Raw genomic sequence first — 21080 nt, forward strand, 5'->3', positions numbered from 1 at the left:
GCTCATTTCCCCAACTGATTTTAATTCTTTAAGGTGGGGCTCTGTTTCTGGGTTGGAGGGCACATTGTCCCAAACTTTTGAGGCTTTTTGCATCTTGTTTTCAGGGACAACCCCTTGGGGACCTCAATTACTCCAAGACCTTATGAGAGGCTCTGACTGCTCTCCTGCCTGTGCTCTGATCTGAGGATGACCACAAGCATTCCCCTCTGAGCTGGAGCTGCAAAGAGGGTCTCTATTCTGCTATGGCAGTAAAATGAGCCTGGGTCTCAGACTATGACCTGGATCTGAATATGGACAAAGCAATAGAGTCCTGCTTCAGGGACATCAAAGAGACCGCTGCAGTCTCCCCTGACCCCCTTTCCATCTGTGGGCTGAATGCTTTGGAAGCAGCTGTTGGGTGGTTCCTTGCCAAGTGATTCTGCAGGCCTGCTCCAGGTTCCAGGCCAAGTCTGCACTGAGATCTGTATTAGCCAGGGCTCTGTGCTCACCCTGATGCAGCAGAATTTTCCTGCTGAGTTTCCCAATTGTCCTTGGCAATCCCTGGGCTGAAAGGTCTGGAAACCACCACTGCTGCAATGGACCCAGGTTTCCCTAGGGACCCAGATGCCAGGTTTGTACCAGTGTGGTCCAAGCTGCACTGTAGGCTCCTTTTAATTCTGATGTAACAGATCCTTCCTGTGGATCTTCCAAGTTGTCTTGGGATGAAAAATTGTTTCATTCAGGTTTTTTTTATGGGTTCTGCCACTCTAGAATTTTATTAGAGTCATTATTTAAAAGTCTGGGGAAGAGCTTGTGGGAATTCCTCACCTTACTTTACCATCTTGGCTTTGCCTTTGAGAAAGGATTCTTAAATAAGGAAAGATGTAAACTAAATCTTAAAGAAAACCAGGGAAATCAAGAGGTAGAATTGAAGAGGGAGAGCATTACAGAAATGGGACACAGTCAATGAAATGGTGCAATTACTGAAGATGAAGAACCATGTGGGAGGTAAAATATGAATGCTATTGTTGCAAGAGTAATCTTTTGCTGAATGTCCATCTTTTTTCATTGATTATTATGTTCCAGTTTGTACAGAATAGTTTGTCATATGTGGAATAGGCTGAGCACTTTTGCTTTGTCAGAATTTACTTTTCTATTCCTTCCTGTGATTTTTCCTCACTATGGAAATATTTTGAATTTTTTTCTTTTCTTTATAGTTAATTAAATGGCTTTTCCCTAATTTCTTTCAGAATCTGTTAATATTGAAACTGTCAGATTTGACCACTATGCTTCTTAGAATTTGAAGAGCAGATTTTAGTTTTGTTTTTTCTGTAGATCTCAATTAATGCAATGTTTTCTGTATCCTGAAGTTTTAGTCCATTTTCTTTTTTTATTTCCTATTTTATTGTTTTCCTATGTTATGATTTTCAGTTTTTTATTTGCCATATACTTCTGGGGCATATGTGTTCCTACTTATCCATAATTCAATTTTTTAAAAAAAAATTGACTCTCCTTTCTTTTCCATATTCTTCCTTTGTTTTGACAACTCTATCCCTAACTTTCATTTCTCTCACACCTTTACCATCCTAAAGAAGGGGGAAAAAAGAAAAAGAAATTGTAACATATATATATATATATATGTACACATATATATTTGTATATTTATATATGTATATTATCAAACAAAGCAAATCCCTGAATTGACCATTTCTGAAAGTATGTTATTCTACATCTTGAATCTGTCTTTCAGAAGGTGGGTAAATCTTCATTATCACTCCTCTGAAATTGTGATTTGTCACTGTATCTATTAGAATTCATAAATCTTTCAAAACTGTTTTTATTTATAGTGCTGTTATTGTAGAAATTGTTTTCCTGGTTCTCAAGATTTTATTCTGCATCAGTTTTATATCCTGAGTTTTCAGATTTCTTATTTAATTTTAAACTTTTGATTAGCTAGGTGGCACAGTAAATAGAGTGTTTGGCCTAGAGTCAGGAAAACTTGAGCTCAAATCTGACTCCAGATTCTTACAAGCCATGTGAGCTTTGGTAAATCATTTAACCTTTATTTGCCTTATTCCCTTATTTGTAAAATGAGGATAATACTTCTCAAGGCTGTTGTGAGAATCAAATGAGATCACAGTAGTAAAATGCTTAGCAAGTTCCCTGCCACATAGTAAGAACTTTATAAATGAGCTATTATTATTCTAAATTTCTTTTTACAGAACTCTTTTCTTTTTTTGTACCTTTATATGGAATTATTTGTTATTGTTCCATGGTCTCTTGGGAGCGTATCAGAATCTGCATTCCACCAGTTTATTTAATTTTTCTTGTAATATTTAAGAGAGTTTTAGTATCTTTTTGAAGATTTGGTACTTTTTTTGTGTGTGTTGTACTGTATTGATATACATGGACAGCTAGATGGCACAGTAGATGGAGTTTGAGACTCAGAGTCAGGAAGACTCATCTTCTTGAGTTCAAATCTGACCTCAGACACCTCTTAGCTATTGAACACTGGACAAGTCACTTAATTCTATTTGCCTCAATTACCCAATACGTAAAATTAACTGGAGAAGGAAATGGCAAACCTCTCCAATATCTTTGCCAAGAAAATTCTAAATGATGTCATAAAGAGTCAACTGGAAAATTTCTAAATAACAACAAATTGATTTATGTGCTCCAGAGTTTTACTAAAGGTTTTACTCTCTTGGAAACCTTGAATGTTTCAGACTTTTTTATATTTTCCTGTTACTTTTTTTATTACTTCCATCTTTTCTGTTTTGTGCAAAATAGAGAATGGGCTACAAATTGGGATATTCTTTGACTTATATCCCTAATCTGAATACTCTGGAAGGGGAAGAAATGGCTGCATATGGGTTATATTTACCCTTTCTTTAAATCACCTTTTATTTTAATTCTTCCCTTATTTGTCCCACTTCCCTCTTTGTGGCTAGGTTAAATCAAATGCCTGCCTCTTTCTTGAAAGATACCAGAAGATAGTGTGAGGAGAGAAAAGGTGTTTTTTGGTGTTCTATGAAACTGTGGGTGGTCTATGACTTAGGGCTAAGTCTCAGCCTCCTCTTCCTCCTCTATGTGGTTGTTTGTTTGGTGGGAAAAGATGAGTAGGTCATAGGAGTGTGTTAACAGTCTCTACAAGAGTGAGTGAGTGTCCCAAGAAAAACCACAAGTATATAACTGTGAGTACACTTTGTGTCTCTGATGAGTGCATGAATGTTGATAGGAGAGAAATACTGAAGGAGCTCTTTAACAATTGGAGTTTTCCATTGTTAAGTTTTAAGACTTACCACCTTTTCTGAGGAGATTCAGCTGTAATTTTTCATCCATTGGTGTAAAAATCTTTTTTTTGGGGGGGGGGAGGGAGGGTTTAAATTTAAAGGGATCTGGGAAAAAAGAATTAATCTGCAATCTTATTTACATGACTTGGATCTTTTAATTTCTTAATTTAGTGATATTTCCTTAGTTTTTTAACTTTTGACATTTTTGTAACTTTCAACCCGTCAACTGTCCCTCTTTCCTAGATACTTTCTTCTTATGTACTTAATACTCATCTCTTCCCATTCTCCTACCCACTCAGCCACATATTTTCAATATACTTTGATGTATTATCATTTATGTATTATCATCATTCACCTAACTGTAAATGTCTTTCAAGGCTATATCTTGTTCCATCTTCCTATAAAGAATCTTGGTGACCTCTGCAGATCCTTTATGTTCAATTATATTCTTTGTGATTATTCATTATTTTTAAATATCTAGCACTGATATCTATGTGAATTCCAGTCCTGACTCACCAAATAACTATTGGAAGTTTCTACCTAGGTGTCCCCAAAAGAATTATCTTGTTAACTTAAATCTCTCCCTACTACAATCTTTCCTATTTCTACTGAGGATATCATTATCCTGCAAACTTCAAACCACCTATGTTCAATGAGTTCTAATTATATGATATATTTTGTTTTGATCTCCTCTTCCTTCACGTCCTAGTTCAAGCCTTCATTGCTTTTTGATTGTACTTTTAAATGTCTTCTAATTAGTCTCTTCTGCCACCAGTTTCTCCCCTCTTCAATCCTTCCTCTACACAGCTTACTAAGTTATCTCCTTATAACCAGACTGACCAAGGAAAAAACTATTTAGCAACCATTTTTGGGATGGGTGGGATGTGGTGTAGAGGGAAACAACTTGTATGTACAACTTATTTTTAAGTTTAATTTATACTTTTAATATTTTCTCCATTATTTTATTAAGTATAGATAATCAACAGGACAATAGATTAAGTCCTGATATGTAATATTTGCTGATTTCCCAAGGTATAAATGCTCACACTGGAAGTTTAACAATCAGCTCTCCTGTGTCCATTCAAACTGGTTTCTGAACATCACTGAATTCTATACATTGCTTGAAAACCTTCAGTGGCTCCCTTACTGCCCTTGTGATAAAATATAAACTCTTAAGTTTAAATTTAATGCTCTTCATAATTTGACTCCTGACTTTACTTTTCAAAGTTAATTAATCTTTTGTTCTTTCACATAATCTACTTTTCCACTACTCTGAATTGCTTTCTATTCCTTTATTCAATATTTCATTTTTTTATCCATAAGTCTTTTCCCAAATTGTCTCATAAGTCTAAATTGCATTCTGCTCACATATCACATATCATTTCATTTCTTTTTTCTTCCTGTTTACTTATATGTATACATGCCATATCTCCCATATAGAGCACAAACTCATAAGGGTAGGGACAGTTTCATTTTTTCTTTTGTATTCCAATGTCTAACACATATTATGTACTTAATAATAAATAACAATGATAATCTCATTATCTAACTCATAGTATAGACTTAATAATAATAATTCTTGAATTTAAGTGAATATACTTTATACTTAATTATGTTTTCTCTATGCCTAAGAAAGTGATCAATTTTGTGAGAACTTCATGTGTACTTGAAAAAATGTATATTTGTTCTGTTAAATTCTTCATATCTATTAATTTAAAAGCATTTCATATTTATGGTTTATATGTTATTAATACATACAAAAATTTTTCATTTGCTGATAATTGAAGAATCTTATAATAGTTTATGTATTATTTCTTATTGTATTACTTTTGTTTTATAAAGGTAATATTTTCATTATTTAAAGTTCATTTTAGCATTAAGTAATATTATTAACTCTTTTCATGTGCTGTGTTTTAAATTCATTATGATTTGATATGATTCCTACCACTCCTACTTTAAAAATGTGAAGTTGCACAATTCATTTTAGACTAGTCTCTTAATCTCAAACATCTACATTTTTTTGCATTATGTACCTTTTCTATAAGTAATATATTGGTGATTTAGTTAGAAACCTATTAAACAGCTTTTTTTCTTTCAGTACAATTGTTTTTACTATTCATTTTAATAATTATTAAATTTTTTTTCTTCTCAATATTGTCCTAGGAATCTGTAGTTTTTCTAGAATTATTTTAATTGCTCAAAAAAAACTCAGCAATATTTTTGTCTCCTATAAACAGTACTTTAACCATTCAGTTTCTCAGTCTACTTACTTCTGTGACCAATCTTCACTCTACCTCACCCTCCTACAAAGATATGAGTCAAATTCTTGATCTTTCCCACCCCAATATACCAACTCCATATTTAAAAATTCTGACATTACATTATTTCACTTATCTTTCCACTTCTTATTATGCTTTCTCTTATCAAATCCTATTTTTTGTCTATACCATGGCTTCTAATTTTTTGACCCCTCAAATCTCTTCCAGCCTATCTCCCCAGCACTAGTCTCTCTTTCCTCTTTTGCTCATCTTGATCCCTTTGGTCAATGAATTCAACTCTACCCTTTTTTTCTCTTGAGTTCTTAACCCCCTTATAATTTCTCCAGTTGTGATCTACCAAGTCTTAGTCTTGGATTACTTTCACCATCTGCCACCTTTGCTCCTATACCATCTACACCTTTGCTGTTGAAACAAAAGTGGAAAAAATCATGCAATCGAGGGATAGAATCAAGATGTTGGAGTAGAAAAACATTCAACTGAGCCCTCTCAAATTGTCCTTCAAACAACTCTAAAATAATGCCTCAGATCAAATTCTGGAGCATCAGAACCAACAAAAGATTGAGCAAAACAATTCTACAGTCCAAGGCAATCTAGGAGGTCAGCAGAAAGGGTCTGTTTCACTGGGGTAGGGGTGGGCCCCAGAAGCATAGTTCAGGCAATTCAGTTGTGGGTGATTACATTGGTGGGAGCAGCACCAAGAGCTCTAAGCCTTCAGATAATGGGAGTATTAGACAACTGATTGGAAGGAGATTGAAGGAGGGACCCTTTGCTGAAACTGGGTTCAAGATTCTATTGCATTGCCCATCCAGGTCACAATCTCAGGGCTAAGTGGAATGATAACACTTGTGAACAAGGGGAGAAAGGACTCAAGTTGTGGTTCCGAGGTAGAGAGGACTACTTGTGTTTGTTCATGATAGAGAAGGGATCCTCATCTCAATTCCACAAGAGGGAAGCACTAGAAACTGCAGTTACAGGAGAACAGGGGTTCTGCTTACAGTCCCAGAGCTGGGAGGAGTACTAGTACTTGTGGCTACAAAGGAGCAAGGTAAAAAATTGGGTAAAAACCAAAACAGAGGTCTGAAGAACAGTAATTACACTTTTCCTTAGATCACACCACATTAAAGGCATCAAAACTCTACAGACCCCTAGAACCAGTTCTGAAAATAGCAACAAGAAAAACCTGAAGCTTGGAACTGCTCCTGCAATCCCAAACCAGTTTTCACATAAAGTTAAAAGGCATGAAATTAGCCAGAAAAATGAGCTGATATCTTAGATCAAGACACAAACCCAGAAGACAATGGTATCAAAGCAAATATAAACAAAGCCTCAAAGAAAAATGGGAATTGGATATAAGCCTATCAAGTATTCCTGGAAGAGTTCAATAAGAATTTTAAAAAGAGTGGAGGAAAAATTGGGAAAAGAAATGAGTGATACAAGAAAATGATGGTAAATACTGAAAAAATAACACCTTAAAAATAGAATTGTTCAAATAGAAAAAAGGGTACAAAAACAATTTCTCAAAAAATTTAAATTGGGTAAATGGAGCCTAATGATTCCATGAGACATGAAGAAATAATAAAAAAAACAAAAGAAAGAAAAAGTAGAAATATGAAATATCTCACAGGGAAAAGCAGATCTGGGAAATAGATTGAATTATGGGGAGGCAGTTAGGTGGCACAGTGGCTCCCTGGAATCAGGAGGACCTAAGTTCAAATCCAGCCTCAGACACTTAATAATTACCTAGCTGTGTGACCTTAGGCAAGTCACTCTTAACCCCATTACCTGAAATAAATTTTAAAAATTAAAAAAGAATTATTAGACTACTTGAAAGTCATATCATAGCAAAACCTCTACAAAAGCTGTCTTTTAAGAAATCATCAAGGAGCGGCTAGGTTGCACAGTGGACAGAGCACTAATCCTGGAGTCAAGAGTACCTGAGTTCAAATTCAGCCTCAGACAATAATTACCTAGCTGTGTGGTCTTGGGCAAGCCACTTAACCCTATTGCCTTGAAAAAAAGAAATCATCACGGAAAAATTTTGGTGACCTAAATACAGAGAGTAAAACAGAAAGAATTTACCAATTACCTCCTGAAATAGGGCCCCAAATGAAAAATCCCAGAAATATAGCCAAATTTCAGATCTCCTAGGTCAAGGAGAAAATATTAAAGCAGGAAGAAACAATTCAGATATCATGAAACCACAGTCAGGAACACACAAGATATCTAGCAGCCTCAAGATTGAAGATTTGAGGGCTTGGAATATTTTAAGGAGTTAAAATTGCAATGAAGAATAACTTGAAATATAATCTTTATACTCAAATATACTTAAGTATAAGGAGGAAAAATATTTAATGAGAGAACTGAATAGAAAAATTTGACTTTCAAATACAAGAATCAAGAGAAGTGTAAAAAAGATAAATATGAGAGATATAAAAGTAAGCAGTAAAGTGAAAATACTTGCATGTTTATATGGAAAGATGATAAGTATAACACCTAAGGATTTTATCATTATTAAAGCATTTAAAGAGCATGAGTGTGAGCTGACTATATGGGAATGATTTTTAAAAATAAATTTAAGAGACAAGAAAGAGAGATACACTTCAAGAAGGGGAAAGAGGAAGAATCGGGATAATTATCTGTAATCCCCATGATAAAGGAGGCATGAAAGGAAGAACTCTTACAATGGAGAGATGGACAGCACTTGAACTTTACTCCCATCAGAACTGGCTCACAGTATGTATAACTTATCCAATTAGGTATAGAAATCTATCTTAACCTACAGGGGAGTAAAGAAGGAGGGCAGATTAAGGGAGGCAGTGGTCAAAAGCAAAACATACTTTTGAGGAAGGGCAGGGTAAACAGAAGGATGAACAGGAAAAAAAATAAGATGTCAGGAAAGAAAATCATAACTGTGAATGTAAATTAGATTAATATTCCCATAGAACAGAAACAGCAGACAAAATGGAATCCAACAATATGTTGCTTAATAGAAGCACACTTGAAACAAAAGATAGAGGGAAAAAATAAGGGTTAGAGCAAATCTATTATGCTTCAACTGAGATAAAAAATAAATTAGGGTAGGAGTCATGATCTCAGACAAAGAAAAAACATAAATCTATTTAAAAGGTATAGGCAAGGAATTACATTTTACTTAAAAAGACCATAGACAGTGAAGTAATATCAATATTAAACGTATGGGCACCAAATGGTATTAAATGAGAAGTTAAATGAGTTACAGGAGAAAATAGAGTAAAGCTGTTCTAATGGGGGACCTCAATTTTCCCCTTTCAGAACTAGATAAATCCAACCACGAACAAAAAAGAGGTTGAGGAAATGAATAGAAGTTTAGAAAAGTTCGTTATTATAGACCTCAGAAGAAAATTGAATGGAAATGGAAAGAAGTATTTTTCTCTGCTACACAAGACACCTTTATAAAAACTGATCATGTATAAGGGCATTAAAAACCTCATGACCAAATTCAGAAAATAAACAATATTAACAGACCATATTGCAATATAATTATGTTCAATAAGAGAAAGCTAGACTAAAAATTAATTGGAAACTAACTAATTTAATCCTAAAGATTACTCATAGTAAATTGAAGAAGAAATCATAGGAACATAGGAACATTAGAAAATGATGAAACCAAACTTTTCAGGATGCAACCAAGGCAGTACTTAGGGGAAATTTTATATCTCTAAACACAATCATAGAATAGACAAACTAGAACTTAAAGAACAAATTAAAAATCCCCAATTAAACACCAAATTAGAAATCCTGAAAAATCAAAGGGGAGATTAATAAAATTGAAAGAAACTTTCAATTAAACCTTTGAATTAATAAATTAAACTAGGAGCTGATTTAAAGAAAAAAAGAATAAAATAGTCAAACCATTGGCTAATTTGGTTTTTAATAAGAAAAACATAGTATCAGTATCAAAAATGAAAATGGTAAATTCACCACTAATGAAGATGAAATTAAAACATTTATGAAGAGCTATTTTGCCCAATTATATGTCAATAAATTAACAATCTAAGGGAAATGGATGAATATTTGCAAAAAATAAGTTGCTCATGTTAAAAGGAAAGGGTATAAAGTATTAAATAACTAATAAAAATTTAGGAAAAGATATTTAAAAAATTCCCAGGACCAGATGGAATCACATTACTTGAAAATATAGGGAAAAAAGGGATCCTGCCGAATACGTTTTGTTTTACAAATACAATGCTGATACCTAAACCAGTATGAGTAAAAACAGAGAAAACTATAGACCAATTTTCCTAATGAACATTGATGCAAAAATTTTCAATAAAATGATAGCAAGGATGGTTCATTCTTGTCCTTTATTATCAAAGAAGACCCAAATGACATCACTATGTTTGAGACAAATGATAGTGTGTCTGACTGATCAGCTCAATACAAGCTCAGGACACACTACCACAGGTCAGACATAAATAGTCCATGTGAATACCTGGAGTTGGTATTCTGAATGTACATAACATTTCCTTTGAGTTGCTTCAATTCTGCCCTTCTCATAGAGTGCAACACCCTCACTGATGATGGCAAAGTGATGCTGGATGGTCCTGTGTCAGTGTCTCCCATGCTGCACTATCAGTTCCAAAGTTCTTAAAAGAGACTTTCAGGGGGTCCCAGTATCACTGCTTCTGACACCCTTGTGAGCACTTGCACTGTACAAGTTCTCCATAGAGTAATCTTTTTTGGCATGCATAATCCTGGCATTCTAACATGTCCAGCCCATTGGAGTTGCACATTCTGTAGTAACGTTGGAATGCTAGGAAGTTTTGCTCAAGAAAAGACCTGTGTCTGGTATCTATTCTTGCCAGGTGATCTTCAGAATCTTCCTAAGACAATTTAAATGAAAATAATTCAATTTCCTGACATGGCACTGGCAGACTGCCCAGATTTCACAGCATATAGCAATGAGGTCTGCACAATGACTCTGTGACCTTCAATTTAGTCTAATACCTCTTTTCTCCCACATTTTCTTTTGGTGCCTCTCAAATACTGATTTAGCTCTAGCAATGTATGTTTCAACCTCATTGTCAATGTGTACCTCCCTGGAAAGAACACTTCTAATGTAAGTGAACTTGTTCACAGCACTCAAAACTTTTCCATTTGCTGTAATCAATGGTTCCACATATGGATGGTGTGGTATTGGCTGATGGAGCACCTGTGTTTTCTCGGTGATAAAAGGTTACACCAAGATTGGCTCAAGCAGCAAAGAATCGATCTGTACTTTGTTGATCCCAGCTTCAGAGGCTTCATTGATTACCTGCAAACAAGATTATGCAGCAACACTCCCTCTACTTTGGTCTTGGTTGTAGCTTTTACTAGTTGAAGAATTTGCCATCAGTGTGGTAGCTGACTTTGAGATCATTCTTATCCTCAGTGAAGGCATTTGATAACATGGCTGAAAACGCCATGCTAAAAAGCACAGGAACAAGGAAATTTTTTTTAAGAAAGATTTTACTTATTTTGAGTTTTACAATTTTTCCCCCATTCTTGCTTCCCTTCTCCCACCCCCCATGGAAGGCATTCTGTTAGTCTTTACATTAATTCCATGATGACAGAGAAATCATATCCTTAAGGAATAAAAATAAAGTATGAGATAGTAAAATTACTTAATAATATAATATTTTCTTTCTAATTTTATGGTAATAGTCTTTGGTCTTTATTCAAAGTCCATAATCCTTTTGCTGGATATAGATGGTATTCTCCATTGCAGATGGCCCAAAATTGTCCCTGGTTGTTGCCCTGAAGGGATGAGCAAGTTCATCAAGGTTGATCATCACCCCCATGTTATTGTTAGGGTGTACAATGTTTTTCTGGTTCTGCTCATCTAGCTCAGGATCAGTTCATGAAAATCCTTCCAGGTTTCCCTGAATTCCCATCCCTTCTAGTTTCTAATAGGACAACAGTGTTCCATGACATACATATACCACAGTTGTTAGGCCATTCCCCAATTGAAGGATATTCACTTAATTTCCAATTTTTTGACACCACAAACAAGGCTGCTATAAATATTTTTGTACAAGTGATGATTTTACCCTTTTTCATAATCTCTTCAGGGTACAAACCCAGTAGTAGTATTGCTGGGTCAAAAGGTATGCACAAAGGTATCCAAATTGTTCTTCAGAAAGGCTGGATGAGTTCACAGCTCCACCAACAATGTATTAGTGTCCCAGATTTCCCACATCCCTTCCAGCATTGATCATTGTCCTTTCTGTATATATTGGCCAGTCTGAGAGGTGTGAGGTGGTATCTCAGAGATGCTTTAATTTGCATTCTCTAATAAGTAATGATTTGGAGCAATTTTTCATATGACTATGGATCACTTTGATTTCCTCAGCTGAAAATTACCTTTGCGTGATCCTTTGATCATTTGTCAATTGGGGAATGGCTTGGTTTTTTGAAAATTTGAGTCAGTTCTCTGTATATTTTAGAAATGAGTACTTTGTCAGAAATACCAGTTGTGAAATTGTTTCCCAATTCATTTCATTTCTTTTGATCTTGGTTACAATGGTTTTGTCTGTGCAAAAGCTTTTTAATTTAATGTAATCAAAATTATTTAGATTGTTTTGAATGATGTTCTCTATCTCTTCCTTGGTCATAAACTGACAGGTAACTACTTCTTGATCCTCTAGTTTGCTTATAATATAATATGTTTGTGTCTAAATCTTGTATCCATTTGGATCTTAAAGGAAACATGCTTGTTTCACTTCATTGTTCACTGGGAAACTCAAGAGCATCATCCATTATCCAGAATCCAAGCAAGCATGCCATCTTGAAATTGACATACAATACTGATGAATTTCTCTGGGCAACCAAATTTTGGAATAATTTTCCATAAACCCTCACAACTGATTGTATCAAAGGCCTTGGTCAGATATACAAATGTTCTCTTTCTGACATTTTTCCTGGAGTTGGGCAGCAAACACCATATCAACTGTTCCTGGATACTTTTTGAAGCCACATCTTCCAGGTGAAGTATCAGCCTATTGAAAAGGACTCTGGTAAGAATCTTAAACCAGCAATGATTAAAAGAGAAATACCCTTGTGATTGTCACAGGACAATCTATTCCCTTTACCTTCATAGAGATGTCTATCCTTGTATTCTAGGGGGAATAACTTATTCATGCCATATAACCTGGAAAATTTCAGTCAGTTTTTGAATGAGCAATGGACCCCCCCACACACACACCTTGTATATCTCAACTGGAAAAGAATCAGCACCAGGTGCTTTGCCACTTGAAAGTAGCCTAATGACATTCTAAATCTCTTCTTCAGTTGGAACTTCAGCTAGGGACTAATTGACTTCTACTTGAGGAAAACAGTCAATGGCTTCTGCATTGATTGATGATGATCTGTTGGGAATACTATGGAAGTTTTCAGTCCATTTCTCTAAGATTGTGTCCCTATCGTTAATCAATGTGGATCCATCATTGGGTAGTTGAGATGCACCATAGGTCTTTGACACACTAATTGCTTTCAGAGCATCACAAAAGCATTTGGCTTTGTTACTGCTTGTATAAAACCAAATTTCATCTGCCTTCTTACTGAGTCAGGAGTCTTGCATCTCCTCTAAACTTCACTTGTACTTTTCTTTTGATGGAATTAAATGCCGTCTTCTTAGAAATGGGTCAACTATTCTCCTGGTAAACCCTGTGGAGTTCTTGTTTTTTCATTTAGCAGCTTCTGTATTTCTCCATTTTCATCAAACCAGTCTTGATGTTTGTGAATGTTCTGATTCAGATGAGCAAATGCAGTACTGTACACCAGGTAACTGAAAGTTGCCCACTCTTTTTCTCCTCCACTATTGCCAACTGTGCATTGGCTCAGTTCATTTTACCTTAGGGCAGAGGTTCTGGTTGAATGTGAATATTTAGCTTAAAGAGGATGAGTCTATGATCAGTCTAGCACTCTGCAGAAACAATTACCTTTGCCATCCTTACATAGTGTCTGTTTCTTCTCCTTATGGTCACATAGTCTATTAGATGCCAATGTTTGCTGCAAATGTGCTTCCAGGAAGTTTTATTGTGTTTAGGTAAATGGAAGACAGTGCTTATGATGAGAAGATCATGAGATGCACAAGTCTTCAGTAGTAGGTGACCATTCCCATTAATGTTTCCAAATCCAGTCTTCCCAAGGACTCTCTGCCATGTCTGGTAATCTGAGCCTACTCTAGCATTAAATTCACCCAGAATTATCAGCTTATCCTCTTTTGATACATTGATGTTAAGGGTCTCTGGGACTTCATAAAATTTTTAACTTCATCAGTGTTTGTCATGGTGGGAGCATAGGCACTGATGATGGTGGCATGGTGTTTTCCTGGAAGTGATAATCAAATTGTCATGAGTCTGTCATTTATTCCTTTTGGTAGGCATTCAAGAAAGTTGACTAGATTAGTTTTGATTACAAAGCCTATTCCAGCTTCATAGCACTCCCCTTCACTGTGGCCACTCCAGAAAAACATGTATCCAGATCCAACTTCAGTAAACTGGCTTTCATTTGCCAGCTTTATTTCACTCAGGGCTGCTATTTTGGATATGATACCAGCTTAGTTCTTGCAGGAAGAGTTGTGCATTTTTCAGGTCTACTGAATTTTATGTTGTCTATGCATATATGCATGCTCTATGTACCAATGGTGGGTAATCTACTTTGGAATTTTTGTATTTTTGTGTGTGTGTCTCAGTCACACTATGGGATCCTTGCCTGCCATGATAATCAGATCAATGTTGGGTAAGCAGACAATTTTAGGGTACTTTTTCTAGCTCCTTCCTCACATCAGGTAGTAAGCAGTATGATCCCTAAAAGGGTTGTTCAGTCACCCAAGGGATTGCCAAATCTTGCTGCTGCTTTCAATGGGGAAGCAATCCTAATGGTCTGAGTCACCTGTGTGCAGGGGTGTGACTACAGCTCCCAGTGTATCAGCACCTGTTGCTTTGTCACTTGTTTGTTGTCGTTTGTGGTTGACCTTGGCATCTTCAATGTCTAACCAAGCTCTAAGTGTTACACAGCACATGCTTCAGCTGGCTTCATGGCTGTTGGAATGAAATGTTCTCATCTGTTCATTATACCAGTGGAAGACTTCACATACTTGGGGTAGACACCCTCCCCCACAACTCACTGAAGAATTTGAGACTCCCTTGGTTACCCTTACAACCTGGTTTAGCCTACTTGCTGAAAAGGTTTACTGGGGTATGACTGCTGTGCATGGTACAGCTTCTTGGAGCCACAGGTGAGAGTTAGGTGATTCAGGTGGACATTTAAGTTGGAAAGTAGCCTTGAAAAGAGCTCAGCAGCACTCATACCAAAGGTACTAATCTTTCTTGAACACACTAGCATTATTTCACTATAATCATACACTATAAATTGGTGTGAATTATATCAGGAATATATTGTAAGTTCAATATTAGGAAAACATCACCATGATTGACCATATTGATAATAAAAACAGCAAAAATCATATGGCTTTATCTCAATAAGTGTAGAACAGGCATTTAATAAAATTCTATTCCTATTAAAATATCATTTCTACTAAAACACTAGAAAACATTTCATTAAAATTATAAGCAGTATATTTCTTTTTTTTTTTAGGTTTTTGCAAGGCAAATGGAGTTAAGTGGCTTGCCCAAGGCCACATGGCTAGGTAATTATTAAGTGTCTGAGACCGGATTTGAACCCAGGTACTCCTGACTCCAAGGCTGGTGCTTTATCCACTATGCCACCTAGCCGCCCCAAGCAGTATATTTCTAAAACCATCAGCAAGCCTTATTTGTGACGCAGATAAGCTAGAAGCCTTTCCAGTAAGATCAGGGATGAATATCATTACAATATTTTTCAATATTTTTCTAGAAAAAGAAATTAAAAGAATTAAATCAGGTAATAAGAAAACAAAACTATTACTCTACAGATGGTATGTTACCATACTAAAAGAAATCTAGAGAATTAGCTAAAAAACTAACTAAAATAGCAAATTTAGCAAAGTTGTAGGATATAAAATAAACTCACATTAATCATCACCATTTCTACATATTGCCAATACATTTTAGCTCAAAAAAGATAGGGAAACTCCATTGTAAATAACTGTAGAAAATTTAAAATACTTGGGAGTCTACCTGCCAAAACTAGCCCAAGAATATTTACAAAACTCTTTACACAAAGTCAAATTATTAAGAAATATTAATTGCTCATTGGTAGGCCAGGACAACATAATAAAAATGATAATTCTACTTAAATTTGTTTATTCAGTTCCATGCAATCAAATATCAAAAAAATTATTTTATAAAGCTAGAAAAATCAAAACAAGATTTGCAGCAGGTGCAGATTCACTGGGTGCTGCACATAGGTGGCTCAGGCCATAGGTTTGTTTCCCCATTGAATATCACAAGCATCAAGTTAAAAAAGAAAGAAAGATAGCTTGGTAGCAACAGATTTCAAACTATTACAAAGCCATCATCCAAATAATCTGATACTGACCAAGAAACAGAGTGGTAGATCAGTAGAATAGACTAGATATACCATACACAGTAGTAAATGACATTAGTATTCTAGTATTTGTCAAACCCCAAAATTCAAGATTTTGAACAAGAAAACACTATTTGACAAAAAATTGCTGAGAAAACTAGAAAGCAATTTGGCAGTAAAGTAAGACAACATAAAATTCAGTAGACCTGAAAGTAAAAATCAATATCTCACATCATATTCTAAAATAAGATCAAAATAGGATATTATCATAAGCAAATTCAGACAACATGGAATATTTTAACCTGTCAGATTTTTAGATAAGGTAAGAATTTAAGACCAAGATGTAAAATGGATAATTTTGATGACAACAAATTTAAAAGGTTTTATACAAATGAAACTAATATGGCCAAGTTTAGAAGAGGAGGCAACTGGGTGGCTCAGTGGATAGAGCACCAGCCCTGGAGTCAGGAGGACCTGAGGTCAAATTCAGCCTCAGACCATTTAATGACTACCTAGCTATGTCACCTTAGGCAAGTCACTTAACCCCATTGCCTTGCAAAAAAAAGTTTTAAAAAATTTTCAAAAGAGAGAAACAGGAAAGTGGTGGGGCGGGGGGCAGGGGGGGCATTTTTTCAGCAAGTCTCAGATAAAGGCCACATTTTTTCAAATATGTAAATAAGACAAATTTGGAAGAATATGTTCATTTCCCATTTGATAAATGGTCAAAGAATATAAATAGGCAGTTTTCAGGAGAAATCAAAATTGTCCAGAGTTATGTGAAAAAAATGCTATAACTCACTATTGATTAGAGAAATGCGAATTAATACAACACTGAGATAGTACCACTTCACATCTATGAGACTGCTAGTATGTTATAAAAATATGATAAATGTCAGAAGGGATGTGGAAAAAATAAGGACAGTAATGCACTGTTGGTGGAGTTGTGAATGGAATCAACCATTCTGGAGAACAAATTCCAAAGGTCTATGAAATTGTGCCATACCATTTGTCTTAGCAATAGCACTACTAAGTTCATAGCTCAAAGTGATCAAAGGAAAAGGAAAATGACCTGTATGCATAAAATTATTTGCAGCATCTCCTTTTGTAGTGGCAAAGAATTGGAAATAGAGGAGACACCTATTAATTGGGGAATGGATAAACAAGTTAGCGTACATGCTTGTGATAGAATACTATTGTGGTATAAGAAATGATGAACAGGATGGTTTGTGAAAAGTCTGTAAAGTCTGTTGCAAAATGAAATGACCAGAACCAGTTGAATATTGTACACAGTAATAGAAATACTGCATGATGATTAACTATGACTTAACAGCTATTCCTAGCAATACAATGATGATACAAGACAATTCTGAAGGACTTAAAATAAAAAATGCTTTCCACCTCCAGAGGAAAAACTGATAGTGTGAATGCAGATTGAAGTATTTTTTACTTTATTACTTTTGTTTTGTTTTAGTTTTTTGGTCTTCATTTTCTTTTGTAACACAACTAATATGGATCTATTTATACATGATTATACATGTATAATATGTTTCAACTTGCCTGCTTTCTCAAGGAAAGAGGTGAGGGAGAGAATTGAAACTCAAAATTTTAAAAATGTAGGTCAAGATTTTTGAAAACTTAAAATTAAATGTAGAAAAATCATCTAATTTTGTTTGATTCTACTGCAAATTTGTTACACAAATCTGACTGATCCCTTGCTACAGCAAGGCAATACTACTATGTTCCCTCATCAATTCCCTATCCCACTTTCTGCAGCAGTTCTTCCAAACTTTTCATCACTCCCTAAATTTCCCATGGTTACCCCCTTCCCCACTCTCTTTTTCCTCATATTTTACAGAAAAAATAAGACCCATCATCATGAGTTCTTCTCTCTTCACTTTCTATCACCCATATTCCTTCTTCCTCTATCTCTGTCTTTACCCCTCTCTCACATGATAAGGCAACCTTACGGCTAGTCTAACTGTTCAAGTGATTTCATTTCCTTCAATTTCCTCCAAACAATTGTCTCCTCAGTTATCCTCATTCTAAAAGTTATTTTCAGTCTTTCAAATAGACTTTCCAACCTGCATCTTCCTGTACCCTCCAAAAAACCCTCACTTGATTCTTTCTTCTTTTCTTCTATTATCCTTTCTGCCCTTTCTAGTGAAGTGTGAAAAAAAAATATCTACAATAGGTGTCTCTACTTCTCTCTCACTCTCTTCTTAATCCCTTATAACCTGACTTCTGATATCATTTTACCAGAATCTTCTCTCCAAAGTTACCAAATGATCTCTTAATTCCCAAATGCATTGACCCTTTTTTACAATCCTTATTTCTCCTTGACTTCTCTGTGATCTTTGACACCACTGATCACCTCCTTGGAACTCTTTTCTCTATAGGCTTTTGGAATACCATTCTAAGTTTATTCTATCTGATTATTCTTTCTCAGTCTTCTTTCTTGGATTTTCATCTAGATCATGCCTTCTAAACTGTAGGTGCCTCTCAGGGTTATTGAGTCTTTCTCTTCTCTATTTACACTACTTTATTTGGTGATCTCATCAGCTCCCATGAATTTAATTTTCTTCTCTGTGTGTTAATTCTCAAATCTATCTAATTTACCCTATACTCTCTGTTGACCTCTAATCTGCCTTCAGACATCTCAAAATGAATGTGCTGTAAATACATTAATTCATATTAACATTCCCATCTTTTGCTTCAGATCTTTCCATCTTCGTTGGGACTGAAAAGGAAAGAAGGTTGGGACCCAGATAATAACAGTGGATGTTGGTGGTGGCTGCATTATTTACTATGAGACTCCATTTTTTGATTTGAAGTCCTTTTCTGCCCTACTCTTAGGAATCCTGTTTTAATTGTGACTAGATCCCTTCCCCTAGACTTTCATGAAATGATGCAGAGGAGAGTCAAAATAACTAAGGCATAATTTTTCTATCTCCTTTTGTGGATATGTTATCAAATGGTACAAATTGCAATCTATCTGCTCATATTGTGTGATTCTTGTTCTTGTCCTACCAGAAATCAGTCACTGTACTAGGAGTCTTTCTTTAGATCTTTCAACTTTGAGTGAATTCCAACAGGACATACAGGTTATCTGTCAATTAACCTTTGCTTTTGCAATGGAACTGACCAATTTTTTTATCATATATTTCTCTGATGACAGTCAGTGAAAATTTATTGAGTTTCCATGATATGTCAGGCACTGTGATAAGTATTAAGGAGACAAAAAAGAGGCAAAGGTCATCCCCACCCTTAAGGAGCTTAGAATCTAATGGACAGACTAGTTTTTGCCTCCCTGCTCCCCCCAACCCATAGTATTTATTTAGCACCGTGCCTAACATACAGTGTGCATGTTTTGATTGACTAGTATCCTTTATGGTGCTTCTCCTGCTCATTTCCTTATTTGTGATGTGCTGCATCCATCATACATCTTTCCATAGCCTTTGAGAAGCATTGACCCTGAATTTTTTTTGAAAACTGGGAACTCCATGATTCACAATTATTCAACCTGACGGGAAAAAATTTCAGTATTTAAAAGAAGAACTTTTGCTCCAGGAAGAAGTTTTAAATTCTTAAGAAAACTTGTATTGATTACCAAAGGTAATTTTCCTACTCTCCCTTTCTTGTTCAACCTTGAATCTAGAACATAAGTATCTATCTCAATGTAAATAAAGCCAATACAGAAAAGTAGTAAAACTGCCCAAACAAAGCAGTTGATATTAGTACCATATTGTCACACCCCTTATTTCTGCTAACAATCTATAATCAAACTATTTTCTTGTGGAATGTGAAAAAAAGTTTGTAAATTTTGCAAAATTACAAATTTTTGTAAAAAATATGCAAATATTTCATTAAAAAATTTTGCTTGTGTATTTGTTGAAAATTATCTGTTATGGCAAAACAAAATGTGCCAAGAAATTGGTAAAAAAAATAATGGTGATGATGATGATGATGATGACCATCCTTTACTTTCCAGCCCAGTTTCCTGATTATTGCTACATAGCTACAGCAACTAGAATGGCCTCTGATTTCTCCTGTTTTCCTCTCCAACTTTAGTCATAAATGAATTATGGTGAGGGGATTCCTCTCCAACTTTATTTCTAAAGGAATTATGGTGTGGGGGAATTCATATGCCATGACAGGAGCAGAACTTGCTGTCTCTCTAGTAATTCTTCTTTAATTAGTCAACAGTACATTAATTGCATTTTAAGGTTTGCTACGTACTTTACATCTGTTACTTTTTTAAGTAAGGCTGTGGGGTTAAGTGACCTGCAAAGTTCACACAGCTAGGAAGTATCAAGTGTCTGAGGTCAGATTTGCATTTAGGTCTTCCTAATTCCAGGACTGGTTTTCTATCCACTGGGGCACCTAGCTGCCCCTTTACATGGGTTATCTTATTTGATCCTGACAAAAATCCTGTGAAGTAGGTGCCATCCTCATTTTGCAAATGAAGGAAATGAGGTGAAGAGATTAATGACTTGCCCAGAGTCACATAAATAATATCTGAAGTGGGATTTAAACTTAGGTCTTCCTTAAAGGTCCAATACCCTTAAGCTACCTGCCATGTAACTACCTTAACTTGTCCCAGAGGAGAGAGCTATAGTGGATCTCTGCTTCCCAGTTCTTTCTCTAGTCCCTGATCCTAGGAGGAATAGAAACTTCATTCTTTTGACCTTGTAGACCACAATACTTGGTAAGTTCTTGATAAAGAGTAGCAACTTCTATTCTTTTATTCATTCATTCCTCTTCTGGGTCAAAAACATCTTTGTTCATCTAGCTTTCTTCCTTCTTGGAGAAATAACTTCAGTTCAGTTGTAGGAATTAAGTTAATCTACCTGGGAGTTTTCTATAACAATAATAGTAGATGAGTCTTTCTTGAAATTTGGTGGGAGGTGGGGGGGGGGTGTTTTCTCTTGGCAGTATTTTTATACTTTTGTAGTGGTGACAACTCCATAGTTTTTGCCAATATTGCTGTCTGCTCTGATCTTCTTTAATCGGCTAATTTCTATAGTGTAATTGCTGGATAACT

General features: G+C 35.4%; 1 protein-coding gene across 3 annotated transcripts in view; it reads left to right on the plus strand.

Moving 5' to 3' along the window:
• Positions 1-21080, plus strand: part of TTC6 (tetratricopeptide repeat domain 6) — a 248960-nt gene that overhangs the window by 82176 nt on the left and 145704 nt on the right. The window contains exon 1 of one of the 3 annotated variants that reach the window (XM_074213418.1): positions 19569-19651. The exons of the other annotated variants lie outside the window; for them this stretch is intronic. The gene's annotated coding sequence lies outside the window, so the exon portion shown is untranslated. Of the gene's footprint in view, positions 1-19568; positions 19652-21080 lie in introns of those variants that run through there. 3 annotated transcript variants of the gene reach the window in all.

This window comes from Macrotis lagotis, chromosome 1 (assembly GCF_037893015.1).
Source record: "Macrotis lagotis isolate mMagLag1 chromosome 1, bilby.v1.9.chrom.fasta, whole genome shotgun sequence".
In the NCBI taxonomy this organism is placed as follows: domain Eukaryota; kingdom Metazoa; phylum Chordata; class Mammalia; order Peramelemorphia; family Peramelidae; genus Macrotis; species Macrotis lagotis.